Consider the following 14,214-nt stretch of genomic DNA (forward strand, 5'->3'; position numbering starts at 1 on the left):
GTTTGGAGTTGCCCTTTCACTCCTTTAGCACACATCAGGAGATTGTCCATGTCGGGCGGGTTCTCACCTACTGACAGTGGTGTATAAAGTACCCAAAAGCCATACTTGAGTAAAAGTAAAGATACCTTACTGGAAAACGACTCCAGTAAAAGTGAAAGTCACCTATTAAAATACTACTTGAGTAAAAGTCTTAAAGTATCTGATATTTACTGTACTTAAGTATCAAAAGTAGTTTTCTGATATTAAATGTACTTAAGTATTGAAAGTAAAAGTACAAGTACATGCTGTTAATAAAAAAGCAAAGGGTCAGAATTTTGAGAATTATGAAGTTTATTCTTTTAAGTGCTGTGGCCACCATGACCAAGGACAAGGAGTTGTGTTGAAAATAATTGGGTTGGCTGTGATCCATCCAGGAGCAACAATGTTCAACATCATATATTGTACATAAGTATACTTTTGCATCTACTATGAACTATGGGCCTGATTTGAACACAACAGGCAAAGGTTTTGCGCAAGCTGAATCTGCAATTGGTCGACTGCTACCATCATAACTCGATCTGATCATCCACCAAATGACTCAAATATCAAAACATGATAAATACTAAAGTATTACAAAACGTAATGCGGCGCTCTCGTTAGCTAACTAGTGCTGCAATGATTATAGCTATGATGACTCAAATCAACAACATCTCACAACTGCCAACACTTCCTCAGCTCACTAACTCGCTAGCGATCTGTCTACTACACTAATTGTCTAATTTGATTTACGATAGCTAGCGAACGTTAGCCTAACATACACCATGTATAGCTAAATTAGAAGATCAGACACCTGTCCCCCCCCCAAAGACATACTCTGTGGGAAACACTGCTAGATATCTTAACAGGTTTATGATCATTATGATAACTAAACATTAACGTTGCGGCTCATGGGATTCATCTTAATTTACCTCAATGTGTTTCCTGTGGTTGGATGGGGAGTTTTTGAATGCCAATATTTCAGTAGCTTCGGGTAAGAGGCACTTCATCCAGTACGAAGAATCTTTCACTCCAACATAAGAAAACATTTCTCGCAATATATGGCCACGGTGTTGGTCTTCGTCACCACCATCGTTTGTTGCGGGAGCAGCAGGTGCTTCCATTTCTGCTTCCATCATGAAATCAGTCATCGTAGAGTGGAATTCTACTCATGTAGTCGCTCGCTAGCTAGCATCCTGGGCATCACTGGGAATCAAAAAAACGCGGCTTTGAGAGCACTTGTTTGCAGTTGCGCATTAACGTGATTAACCAATGATTTAACTTGCAAGCTAGGTCCACTGATTCACCAAACCTGCTTGCTTGCAGTCTGTGTTCCACCACAGTCCCCGACGTTGGTCTCATGATTCATTTTTTTTCTAAACATAGATTTTATTTTGTAGCGAGTAACGAAGGTTTCAGGGGAAATGTATCGGAGTCAAAGTATCAGTTTTCTTTGCAAAATGTAGTGAAGTAAAAGTGAAAGTAAACAGAAATATAAATAGTAAAGTAAAGTACAGATATCCAAAAAAACGACTTAAGTACAGTAACAAAGTATTTCTACTTCGTTACTATACACCACTGCCTACTGAAAACACTCCCTTTGGTTTTGGCAGGGGGATTGCGTCTGGGTAGAGCGTGCAGGAGGCAGCGGTTGCACAGCTGGTTTGTAATTTGGTTGTAAACAACCGAGTATCTTGCTGATTGGTTGAATTGAATTGGTCCGATGATTTGGGTTTCAGCCCGTGCCGACAGAAGTTCTTTGTGTTTTCATGTAAATTAGCCTTCTTCTTAACCCTTGGATGTTTGTTTTATTTCAGTTTTGCGACATGATAGAAATGTCATCAACACGCCCACTCGCTAACGTGAATTCTCAAGACAAGGCTCTATTCACACATGCTCCCAATCGGACATTAAATAACTTTGTACAAGGTACTGGCAGGGTAAAGCTGTTTAATGTCCAATACAAATGGTTTGCATGTTTGCATACAGCTCAACTGGGTAATGTCCATATAAGTTATGGGTTTCAGTACATGTAGTTATAGAGTGCATGATTGACTCTGATCTGACACCTGGGGTTGGCAAAATTTGTATTAGAGATACCAATGTTAAAGAACTCTGATCACGATCGTGGTAAAAAAAAACTTAATCGGGGCATTGCTTATATTTTTATTATTAAATGTATTTAGCAAATCAAATGATTAGCAAACTAATTTGTTTTGGAGGAGACAAGGTTGAACAAGGATAAGTCAGACTGCAAACTCAATAAGAAGAAACTTGACTGAGTGTGAAAATAGAGGCGCTTGTTGCACAGGTTCAACCAGACAGTCTGTATTGTTTGGTGGTCATAGTTGGTGCATCCAATTAGAGAAAATCTGTTGACTGGCAGCATGTCAACAGCAGTGACTTCTGCCAGCTCAGACAGCTGAACCACTCCTGAAATTAAGAGGGCATAGTTAGATACCGAAGTTGATGCCAAGAATTGAGTCGCAACAAAGCGTAGGTGCCACCTGAGGGGGGTCAAGGGCCAGAGCTTGCCTCGACCCGCTTGGTGTTGGGCTTCTATGATTGGACACTAGCTTGTTTCAGAGAGAGAGAGAAGCAGCAGAGGGAAGCAGACACAGATCTGACTCTGTTTATGTAATTCAATTGTATTAGCATAGATGCAGAAAATCAGAGACAGGAAAGTCAAAATCTGGACAAACTGGATATGTGAGAACATATGATTTTTGTAATTGGGCAGTATCCCATTTTCTTGTTGTGTATCTATCAGTCATGCCCCCGGTGCGTCAAGGCCTTAAAGATGGCCGATCTTTTTCAGTCAGGGCCCCTCAGACTTGCAGAACATAATCTTTGAAATCACTTCTTAAAACATTTCTTACCTTAAATTGTTGCAATAACATGATTTTATTTCACTGACCTCTTGAAGTGTTTATTATTCCTGTTCCAACCATGAGTAGTATTGTACAATTTGTTTTGAAAGGTGCTGTATAAATAAAGTTTATTATTAGTATGATTACTCTAAATTCTAAGTTATTTTCCTTCCAACCCCTGCTGGTATCTAACTATGTGGTCAGCATCAGTTTTGACATCTATGAATCTGAGACTGGAGTGACAAAATGTACAAATAAATGGACAACATCCTGCGATCCTCGAGGTATCATCTACAATTATTTATCACAGTATGAAGTCCAAAAGATAATAAATATTTGACTGTCTCTTGTGTAGAAAACACATGTCAGTCAACATAATGCTATCCTTTGGAAGTAACCCAAGATTCTTTTTCTTTTTTCTGTTGGTGGTTGACAGATAAAAGAGAGGGACTGTGAGAAGTTGGCTGGAAACACAGGAAGTGAAGCTCCCAACTCCGCCCAGTCTAATTCTGTTTGCTGTCAGACCGAGCTGCACTGCAATTATCAGCCTGAATGGTGCCTGTAGACCATAATTGCTTTGTTTTTCAATTATTTCATGAGGCTCTAGTAATTTACTTCATTCTATTAAAATATGCCAATTAGACATTATAATTACAGTTTTCACTGTATCGCTTTTTGCTGTCACTGAAAAGATGTAATACTGCTATTAGGGAAGAGCATGGGGACAGTTTAATATTGCCCATGCAGATTTACTGCTTTCTTGACAAAAGCCACATGGATATTTTTTAACCGGTTGGATTTCACTTGTAATCAAACAGAAAAAAACATTTTAATAATATTAAAAAAATGTGATATTGTTCACATTTATGTACCCCAAGGAAATTCACAGAGAGGTGGTTTGGGTGAATGTGGGTGTAAAAACAAAGTGCTGGACTTTGACTCTAGAGTCTGACGTTCGGAGTGGTTAGTTTAGGCAACAAAAGCACTTTGGTTGATATCTGGGAGTGAACGTGGTTTGAATATACTGTTAATAAACAGGTTGTGTATGAAGTCACTGCAGACTTTTTCTGTAATAGACCAGACCACAATCTTTGCCTGGCCTTAACCAAGTGCTGCCAGTGCATAAAAACAGCCCAGTCGCCAGGAGCGACGCCTAGAGTAAGTCATGTAGTATATTGAGTGACCTTTATTGAAAGTGACAAGGTGTAATGACGAGTATAACAAGCAAAAACGCATACTAAGTGGTGGATGGCTCAAACAAACAGACTTCTTACATAACTTTGTTATGCTTGTTATGAGAGTTAAGTAACATTATGTGGGAAAGTCCGATATTGGAGGTTGTTATTTATTTAAGCAAGTTACATTAGCTTGTTACGTTAACTTGTTACATTAGGTTGTAACATTAGGTTGCTGTACGTTGACACACCACATTGTAAAGCTATGTTGTAAAGCTATGTGGCTCTTTACGTTGATACGTTGTCACGCTACGTTGTCACGCTACGTTGTCACGCTACGTTGTCACGCTACTATATTGCCCAATATGATCTGAATTCTAACACATTAATTTACTGCTCAACAATGATGTTAACAGAGAGGAATATAGCTAAAACAAGTGGTTTAAATAACTACAGATAAAGTCTCTGCACACAAATTTCTCTTTTTAGAAGATGAGAAAAATATAATATCGTCGCTTTTTTGGGTGACATCCCTTCACACCTAAATGAAGTGAATTTAAAGATAAGATAAGATAATCCTTTATTAGTGCTGCAGTGGGGAAATTTACAGGATCACAGCAGCAAAGTGGACAGTGCACACAAGATACATAGTAAAACACAAGAGCAGCAGTAATATAAATATTAAATAGTAAAGAATATCAACTAAGTAAAACAATAATTCACAATAAACTCAGAAAATAAAATAAAAATAAAGAATATTATATATACAGACAGTGTAATTATTGCACAGATTATTAGTGTTTTTTGGTGTTGTGTTGTTAGTGTTGTGTGCTCAGCACAGCTGGTTGTGCAGCCTGACAGCAGCAGGAAGGAAGGACCTGGTACCTCTCCTTAACACACCGGGGGTGAATCAGCTGGTGGCTGAAGGAGCTGCACAGAGCTGCCAGGGCGTCCCGCATGGGGTGGGAGGTGTTGCTCATCAGGGATGATAGCTCAGCCATCATCCTCCTGTCTCCCACCACCTCCACCGTATCCAGTGGACGCCCCAGCACACTGCTGCCTTCTTTACAAGTTTGTTGAGTCTGTTCCTGTCAGCCGTCGAGATGCTGCCGCCCCAGCAGACCACTCCATAGAAGATGGCTGATGCCACCACAGAGTCAAAGAAGGTCCTCAGGAGAGCTCCCTGCACTCCAAAAGACCTGAGTCTCCTCAGCAGATAGAGTCTGCTCTGACCCTTTTTATAAAGTGCATGTGTGTGATCAGTCCAGTCCAGTTTATTGTTCAAGTGAACACCCAGGTACTTAAAAGATCTCAATGTCCTTTCCCTGGATGTTCACTGGTACCGGAGGAGAGTGTTTACCCTGGCGGAAGTCCACCACCAGCTCTTTGGTTTTACCAGAGTTGGTCTGGAGGCGGTTCTGCTGGCACCATCCTATAAAGTCCTGGTTCAGTTCTCTGTATTCCCTGTCATCACTGGCGGAAATGAGGCCGACGATTGCAGAGTCATCGGAGAACTTTTGCAGGTGGAAGTTAGGAGAGTTGTGTGTGAAGTCTGAGGTATAGATGGTGAAGAGGAATGGAGCTAAAACGGTTCCTTGTGGGGCCCCCGTGCTGCAGGACACCAGGTCAGACTCACACTCCCGTATCCGCACAAACTGTGGACGGTTAGTGAGCTAGTCCAGGATCCATGCAGTGAGGTGGTGGTCCACCCCGGTCTGCTCCAGCTTGTCCCTCAGAAGCAAAGGCTGGATGGTGTTGAAGGCACTGGAGAAATCAAAAAACATGATTCTCACAGTGCTTCCAGCCTTTTCCAGGTGAGAAAGGCATCTGTGTAGCAGGTAGATGACAGCGTCTTCACCACGATGCCAGATTGGTAGGTGAACTGGAGTGGGTCCAGAGATGAGCTGGTAAGGTGCAGAACAATTCAGTTCAATTCATTTTTCTAACATTAAGCTCTTTATTTTAAGATGCACACTTTTCTTTTAAATGCATGCCTTAATTTATTTGAAACAAGAGAACATTTATTTATTGTGAGATTATGTATTTTTTATAATTAATTCAGTTCAATTTGAAAACTGACAATAAATATTGTTGAGATGTTATTCAATTGAACTTTCTGTATTTTATTTGACAGTCCGTTGTTGACTAAATACAGACATTAATACAACTGTTGGCTAATTAAATATACAGTATATGGGACTAAATCATAGCGCAAGTTAGACATCATTGTGATATTGTGACCTTTGCATGAGGAAATTCTCTCTAAATGGACCTCGTTGAATTTTAATTAAATACCCCCTGTCCTAGAGGGAACTTCTTCAAATTTGGCGCTTGCACTCGAGGTTGAACTTATTCGAATTTGGAGGTCAAAGGTCACTATGACCTCACTACACCATTTTTTGGCCTTAACTCAAGAATTCATATGCTAATTATGACAATTTCACACAAAAATCTAATAGGATAAAATGATGATTATGACTTGTTGGCGGTGGTGTACAACCGCGAGGCGATAATTCTAGTTTTACACGGTTGTACATTGGTGCAGTGGTGACATATCATTTATGCTACCTGGATTCCAGCAAAAATAGCCCATCCCTTGTGTTACATGGTGTGGTTGACCATACTAAGTGGCAAACTGGAAATATTGTGAATGTCAGATTCATAAAAATGTAAACAGAAACATACTGTTTAGCTGTCCTGTGAATTGACTATGAATCTGAATTAGGTTTTTATGATATTTCTCTCTTATTGAAGTGTTACATGTCATTTTAAGACATAAAAGATGATGGCAATTGTTCCCGGGTTTGTCTGTGAACTACTGACAAGAGTGTTCTGATTTATTTCCCAAGGCAATCTTCATTTTGTATTTTTTAACCCAGCTCTCTCCTTTTGTTTCTTTATCCCAAGTGCGGATGTCAGAGCTGTGAAATCATCGAGTCCATCCAAGTGCAAGTGTCAGATTGGAGCGGGGAGACCAAACTTTGACGCTAGATTTCCAAATACGACTGTACTCATCCTCTCAGCTGCCCAACTACGCCACGGCACTTCCTGGGAGGTGCCAGCTCTGTTATTATAAGTGATGCATTAGGGGAAATTCCAGATTAATGAACATATAAATATTTGGATCACTTGTGGAGTGAGGTGGCGGTTGGAATAAACATTACCCTTGTGTGAAAACCTTTTAGCAGGAGACCAGTGATGAGACCTCACTGTCTGCTGTGGGAATGCAAACTTAAATGGATGGCAGGCAGGGCTCTCCATTTCACTCTTTTCATATCACTTATGTGTTGAACTGCATCACGGTATCACAGCTCAGGTCAGATGCAAAGGAGTATAGTGAAACCTTTTTTTCCAGGTGGGAAGTAATAGTACTGTAGGTGACTAACAGTAACTTTCAGATAGTCACCGAGAGGCTAAGTAGGGGAGATTTAGACTTGCGGACGCGCTGGCTATAAATGATTTTCTGATCCAGTAGTTGAGCTTTGCGTGTTTATTGTAAACAACAAACGTTGACTCTGGAATACATTGGTCAAACAATGACACTAGTGTAGTGCATAACATTGTGAGGTAGCGGTCAACAAAAAATCAGGCTCCCTCTCTCATCCACTCTCCTTCCAATCCTGCAACTAAACCCCTGAACAGCTGATATGGCTTCCCCAACACCACGTGACTTAATTACCAGAAGTAATTAAGTAATTGACCAAAAAAGGTATAAATGACACAGACCATACCTGGCTCCTACATTCCGGCCCCTAATTATTACATCTCTGTGTAGTAATAATTACAAATGCATTACATGTGCAAGAGAATACACATTTCAAATGTATGATATACATAGTCCATGGAAAGCGAATAATAAAAGGGTCTTCTTTCTTCTGGCCAGAGGTTTCTAGCACTTAGCCTAGCGTTGAGAGTGATCTTTACCATCACTCTTGAGTCAAGTCAATCAGTCACAGTCATGTCATCAAGATACAGTAATCAGGATTCCACAGCCTCTTGAAGAAGGCAGATTTTGGTCACAGGCCTGCATAAGCAGCTCGTCGGGGTCTTGATCCGGACTTGGCGTACTAGTCCTCTCCTGTCTGGAACTGCTTCTGTGATTCTACCGAGGATCCAAGAATTACGGGGTGCGGAGTCATCCACTATGAGTACGATGTCTCCAGGCATGAAGTTGCGCTTGACTTTTGTCCATTTCTGTCGTTCTTGTAGTTGTGGTAAGTACTCCTTAATCCACCTTTTCCAAAAGAGATCGGACATATATTGGACTTGTTTCCATCTTCGACGTGCATAGATGTCCTCCTTCTGAAACAGACCGGGTGGAAGACATGGTTTAGTTTTGAGGAGCAGAAGATGGTTGGGTGTCAATGCCTCCAAGTCGTTTGGATCAGTGGATTCCTTAGTGATGGGTCTACTGTTGAGGATTGATTCCACCTCACAGAGCACTGTGTGGAGTGATTCCTCGTCCAGACATTGTGTCCTCAAAGTGGAATTGAGGATCTTTCTGATGGAGCGGATTAACCTCTCCCATGCTCCTCCGTGATGTGATCCGGTGGGAGGGTTGAAGATCCACCTGATTCCCTTTAACGACAGTACGTCATTTATCTTTCTCAAGTTCCATCCTTCAATGGCTCGTCTCAATTCACGCTCTGCACCAACAAAGTTGGTGCCATTGTCTGACCGTAGCTCTTGGACCTGTCCTCGTCTTGCAATGAAGCGTCGCAAGGAATTAATAAAAGAATCTGTGTCCAGCGATGAGGCAACTTCAATGTGTACAGCTCTTATTGCCAAACACGTGAAGATGACTCCATATCTTTTAACAAGGCTCCTTCCACGCTTAACCTCAAATGGACCAAAGTAGTCCACTCCAACGTTACTAAAGGGAGGCTGTTCTGAAGGAACTCTGTCTTCAGGCAAATCTGCCATTTGCTGTTGGCCTGTAGCTCCATGTAGCCGCCGACACACAATACATTTAGACAAGATCCTCCTAATGGAACTGCTTGCACCAGGGATCCAGTATCTCTGGCGTAGTCTGGACAACATGTGATTCCTACCACCGTGGCCAATCTCTTCATGAATATGACGTAGGATGAGGTCCGAGATGTGCAGATCCTTAGCTATTATTGCAGGATGTTTGGTCTCTTCGGGCATGGCCGCCTTGCTAAGTCGTCCTCCAACTCTCAACACACCATCCTCCAATATTGGATTGAGCTTATATGTGTGGCTGTTTCTTTTTACACCTTCTCCCCTTTTGAGGCCAGAGATCTCTTCTGAGAATCTTCTCCTCTGACAGAATCGGATTATTTGCATTTCAGCTTCTCTGATCTCTCCCAATGAGAGATAACCACAATAGAGCTTGCTCTTGAAATCATGCATCTCCTTGACATGAGCATCTTCCTGTTGAGTTTCATGTAACGAAGACTGAGCAAGATGTGCAGCGATCTCCTTCTTCCTGATACTCAAAAGCAAAAATTTTAGCTTTAAGATCCAGCCCATCACTGTTGTGAGACACGTCCAAGATGAGGTGCGGTCGAACAGACGTGTCACAGCATCACCTACGTCCTGTGCTGTGGAAACCTCAATTGCAGCCGATACCTTGACCTCTGGATCGTCAGTTGAAAGTTCCTGCAAGCTGTCTGGGTTAATAGGCCAATCTTCCTCTGGTTGCATGAGAAATGAGGGACCAGATATCCATGTTTTGTTCTTTAAGAAAAGGTGGCGTTCAAGTAGCCTTTTAGCTACTGCAGTGTTCCCAGGTTGGTTCAAAAACATTCATTTACCAGACCAAGATCTCGCTCAAGCTAATTTTTACTGACATGATCCACTCTAAAACCACCCAAAATGTTTTGCCAGATTAGGCGATTTTTCAACCAACCAATCAGGAAAAGTCTGAATATATTATGCACTGTTTATACCATTTTTGGGCTCTTCAGCACACAGTAAAAGGCTTTAGGCAGTGCTTTTTCATTAGTCATTGCACGTTTCGTAAATGTATAATGTGAGTGTAAGAATAGAAATGTATACACACAACACAACAATAACGATTATTAGTGAAACTATGTATTTCACAATTGGAATTGTGAGGAGGGGCTGCCCCTTCGATGGTCCACACGCCACTGCTTGAATGTAACTTTCCCTTGGAAACATTTTGGTCTTATATTGGTACCAAAGGAACAGCGTGCGACTATACACACCACATTTCTAATTCTTATAACACTGGGGGGACACTGACAGTTTTAACCGGCAATCTGTAATGCAGACTCTATACTGGATTCACGTTTGATAAAATCCACTCCTACCTAAAGTCAAGCAGAAACTGGTGGTTGAATGTTTTTGTTCCCATTTCATTGGTAATACACAGAAGTTATCTCTTCAAGCCCAGGTAGAGAATCACCGGATTATATTATTTAATAATGACAAAATGAAACATCTACTATTAGCAAGGATTCACCTTCTTTATTTTAGACAGATTAAATGAGATGTCTGAATGATTCCACATAATTCCTCATCATTGGTAGCCTGTATGGTTTAATATTGGTGTCCAATTTGAGAAACATACATTTTTAAAACTTCACTTAATTTCTTAGATCAGGTTTTAAATGATTTAAAGTTGATTAACTTTGAAATAAAATTTGTATTTTTTTAAAAACTGGACACCTGAATTTGTGAACTTACAATTACGTTTAAAGTTCAGAATTAGTTATTACGTATCTTGCGATGTAAATTAAAATGGCTGCTATTTGCTTTCACAATTAACTAAACACACAGAATGAATTAAATAAATGTAAAGAAAAATGTCTGTAAAGTAGGTTTAACCTTTTCTATTTTTGGGGTTATCTGCTCCTCATAGTCGAGAGATACCTTTAAGTATCTATACATTTCATAATTTGCCTATACATCAACACATAAGTCTAAACACATCAAGCACACGAGGGGCAACATGGAAGCTCGCAGTGTGTTGAGAAGCGACAAGAACAGCAGCTTTTCAACACCTCTGTTCACCCTTGGCCCCTTCTCTCTTAAACATGAAATGCAAACAGTCTCTGTTAACAATCACGTTTAGTCCAGCTCCCTCTGGACGCCACTGAGTCCCCTCCTGCAGCATGACGAGTGGACTGGCCCATATGCAGCATGAAGGGGGTCATCATGGTCGGGGGAACCTGGGAGGCCCCTCGACTCTGACTTAACCGATCCTTCACTTTGGGACTTTCTGCCCGGGGGGGTTTATTTATCGCAGTACCTCAATGTTTTGGTAGGCCAGCACCGATTCACTTACTGAAAGGAAAGGCACGGTTGGAATCCCGTCTATGTGTGTGTTGTGAAGTGGTGCAGGTCGGCTGACGCCGAGATTCAACACAGGTACGGATCGAATTACCTGCTGTTTTAGCACTTATTTGGTTTGTAATCCAAGACTCATTACAAATGGTTTCAGCGTCACACAAGTCTTTACCAACTGAAAAAGAAACACCTGACTTTCAGCAACCCTTTTTGACATTTATCAGATGAAGATTCATTGGGGGTGTGTGTGTGTAAATCTGCTTCCTGTCCTGCCATCAACCTGGGCCCAGTCTACCTACACACCTGCCCGCAATCACTTCCCACAGCTGACACACCTACCATTCATCAGCTCATCAACTCTGCAGTCTATGGGTACATCCCAAGTCTCTTGTTTGTCATTTCCTTGTTCCTCGATCCTCGCTTGAACCGGAAGTTGTTCTGCTCCGCCATACTAACGGTCGTCCCAAAGCTCTTATTTCTGCTCTGAGGATCGAGAACGAGGAGGGATCTCTGAGGAGCCATGAGCGAGGACACACAAGAACAGCCTTCCAGGAAGTGTTTTGATGGCCGACACGCCCCCTCATTGTTCATCAGTTATGTGATTGGACGCTGCAGCTGATCGGACTGACTGACTGGAGTTTTATACCAGAGTGAAAACAGATCAGAAAGTAAACTCTACTTTATATTTGGTTAGTTTTCTGATTCACCATTTGGTTTAATTAAATATAAGTTCATTGTAGGTCTTGTAGCGTGAGCGGATCCTGCCCCGGGGAAAGCGTAACTCCGTCGGTAATCCGACCAACCTTGGTGGGTTTTAATGTCCCATAGAGATGTCAGAAAAATACCTTCGGCCTTTTATCTCACCCCGTAGCTGAATCGTTAGGATTTCAGAATGATTGTCTTTCTGAGAGTCTTGTACGGCCACGGTCCTAGGCGCTCTCAGTTGGATGTAACCCTAACACCCAGTATGAATAGTTACGTAGATCGTCTATACCGTTCAAAGAGTCTTGTGAGAATATTTCCTTGTTGTCGAGCCAAAGAGTCACTTTAAACTAGAAAATGTTATAAGCATGGACAATTACATAAGGACTATTTCACCACTAAATGTATACTGAACAAAAATATCAATGCAACACATTTGTTTTTCCTGTGTTGAAATAACAGTTCTATAACCAGCCGCCAGGACAGATGATGGTTTGCAAAACCGAAGAATTCCTGCACAAACTGGGAGTTGAAGTTCTTCTGCATGCTCGTCGTCCTCACCAGGGTCTTGACCTGACTGCAAGTTCACGCTTCACAAGAACTCGTTCAAAGTTCATATTACATATATTCAAATAAACAAGTTCACATTCGTAGTTCACAATTTAGAGTTTTGAACTGTGTTCACAGTACCAGAAAAACTACTACTTGAAGTTCATTCCTTCAGTTTTTTTTTCCTTTTAAACTGGTTGGATGGCATGAAGTTTATGTAATTTTTCAGACTTATTTACAGCATCCCGTCCCCAACCACCAGGTTCAGGGACGGCCTCATACCACAGGCCATAGGACTTTTGAAGTATTGAGCTCATCACTATGACACTTAATTAAGATACAGATGAGATCAATGTATCCTTTGTAACAGTGCGACAAAGGTTAGAAAATTCACAATTGTACTGTACCTCATACTACACGGCTTTAGCTTTGACTTTTTTTACTTGCCGATTCCCTAAAAAAGCTTCAGATCAGAGGCAAACTTGTGTTAGCTCACTCTTAAAAAACGCAATGCATCAACCTAGCAGGCTAGATATCTGACCTGACAGGGAGCTACAGCGAATGAGAGCTCAAGACATGTTTGAGGCAAATTTCGGGGACAGGTTGCCTGTTAGTCATCCAAAAGACTTGGGAATTTGAGACGAACAGTTAGGTTAGACTCTTTATTTTACAAAAGAATGGAAAGTTTTGTTTTTGAACTGTATTGAATCACATTCTTTCATTAGAAAAAACTGCAATGCTGTGTTATCAAATTAAGTTAATCTTGGATTATTTTCTTATGAATAGTTCAAATTGTAGTCCTCCACCATGTGATAAGACACTTTTTCTGATGACAAAATGTGAACGTAAAACAGAGAATTCAGAAATGTTAAAACAGAAAACACTGTATGTGGAAAAGAAATGGAATCAGAAAATTTTTTTAATTAAAACAAACTTACCAAGCAAATGGTGGTCACACAAGATACTGACTGATACTGATACTGATGTTTTGCAAAATCCCAATAAATGTCTTATTTTCATGATACAGCTGCAAATTTTAGTGGCACCCGTGTCCACCTGCATAATAACGATGCTGTTTCATCAGCATCTTGTTATACCAGACCTGTCAGGTGGGTGGTTTGTCGAGACAAAGGTGCAAAGTGCTCACAAACAGAGATTATACAAAATGTCAATAATGTTATTATATCACTTAACTTTCAATAACGGCTGCTTGATATACTAATATCCAAAACGTCCAAATATCCTCATTCAACATATCCGTGTTTTGCAGAAACGTACAATGCAGAAAAAGTTTTCCTGGCTGAGAAAAAGTTCCCTGCCATTTTTACCGTTGTTATGGCATTTAATATGCAAGTATGGTGTTTGTTAAAATGTAAAACAATTCTACTGATTTGAAAGAAGAAAAGTGCAAACTCATACATACAACCTGGGGATTGATATCATTGCTGTTGGGCCAGCTCTGTCTGTGGATTCCAGACAGGGTGGAGGGTGTCAAGGCTCAGACAGACAATCTGTGCACACACACACACACCCCACCACTACACACACACACCCCTACCCAAGAGCATCCAACCTGCTCAAACACACTCTCTATATCCATCCATCCTCCCCATTTACTGGCTGAGTAA

Source organism: Pholis gunnellus (genome assembly GCF_910591455.1).
Source record: "Pholis gunnellus genome assembly, chromosome: 6".
Classification (NCBI taxonomy): Eukaryota; Metazoa; Chordata; class Actinopteri; order Perciformes; family Pholidae; genus Pholis; species Pholis gunnellus.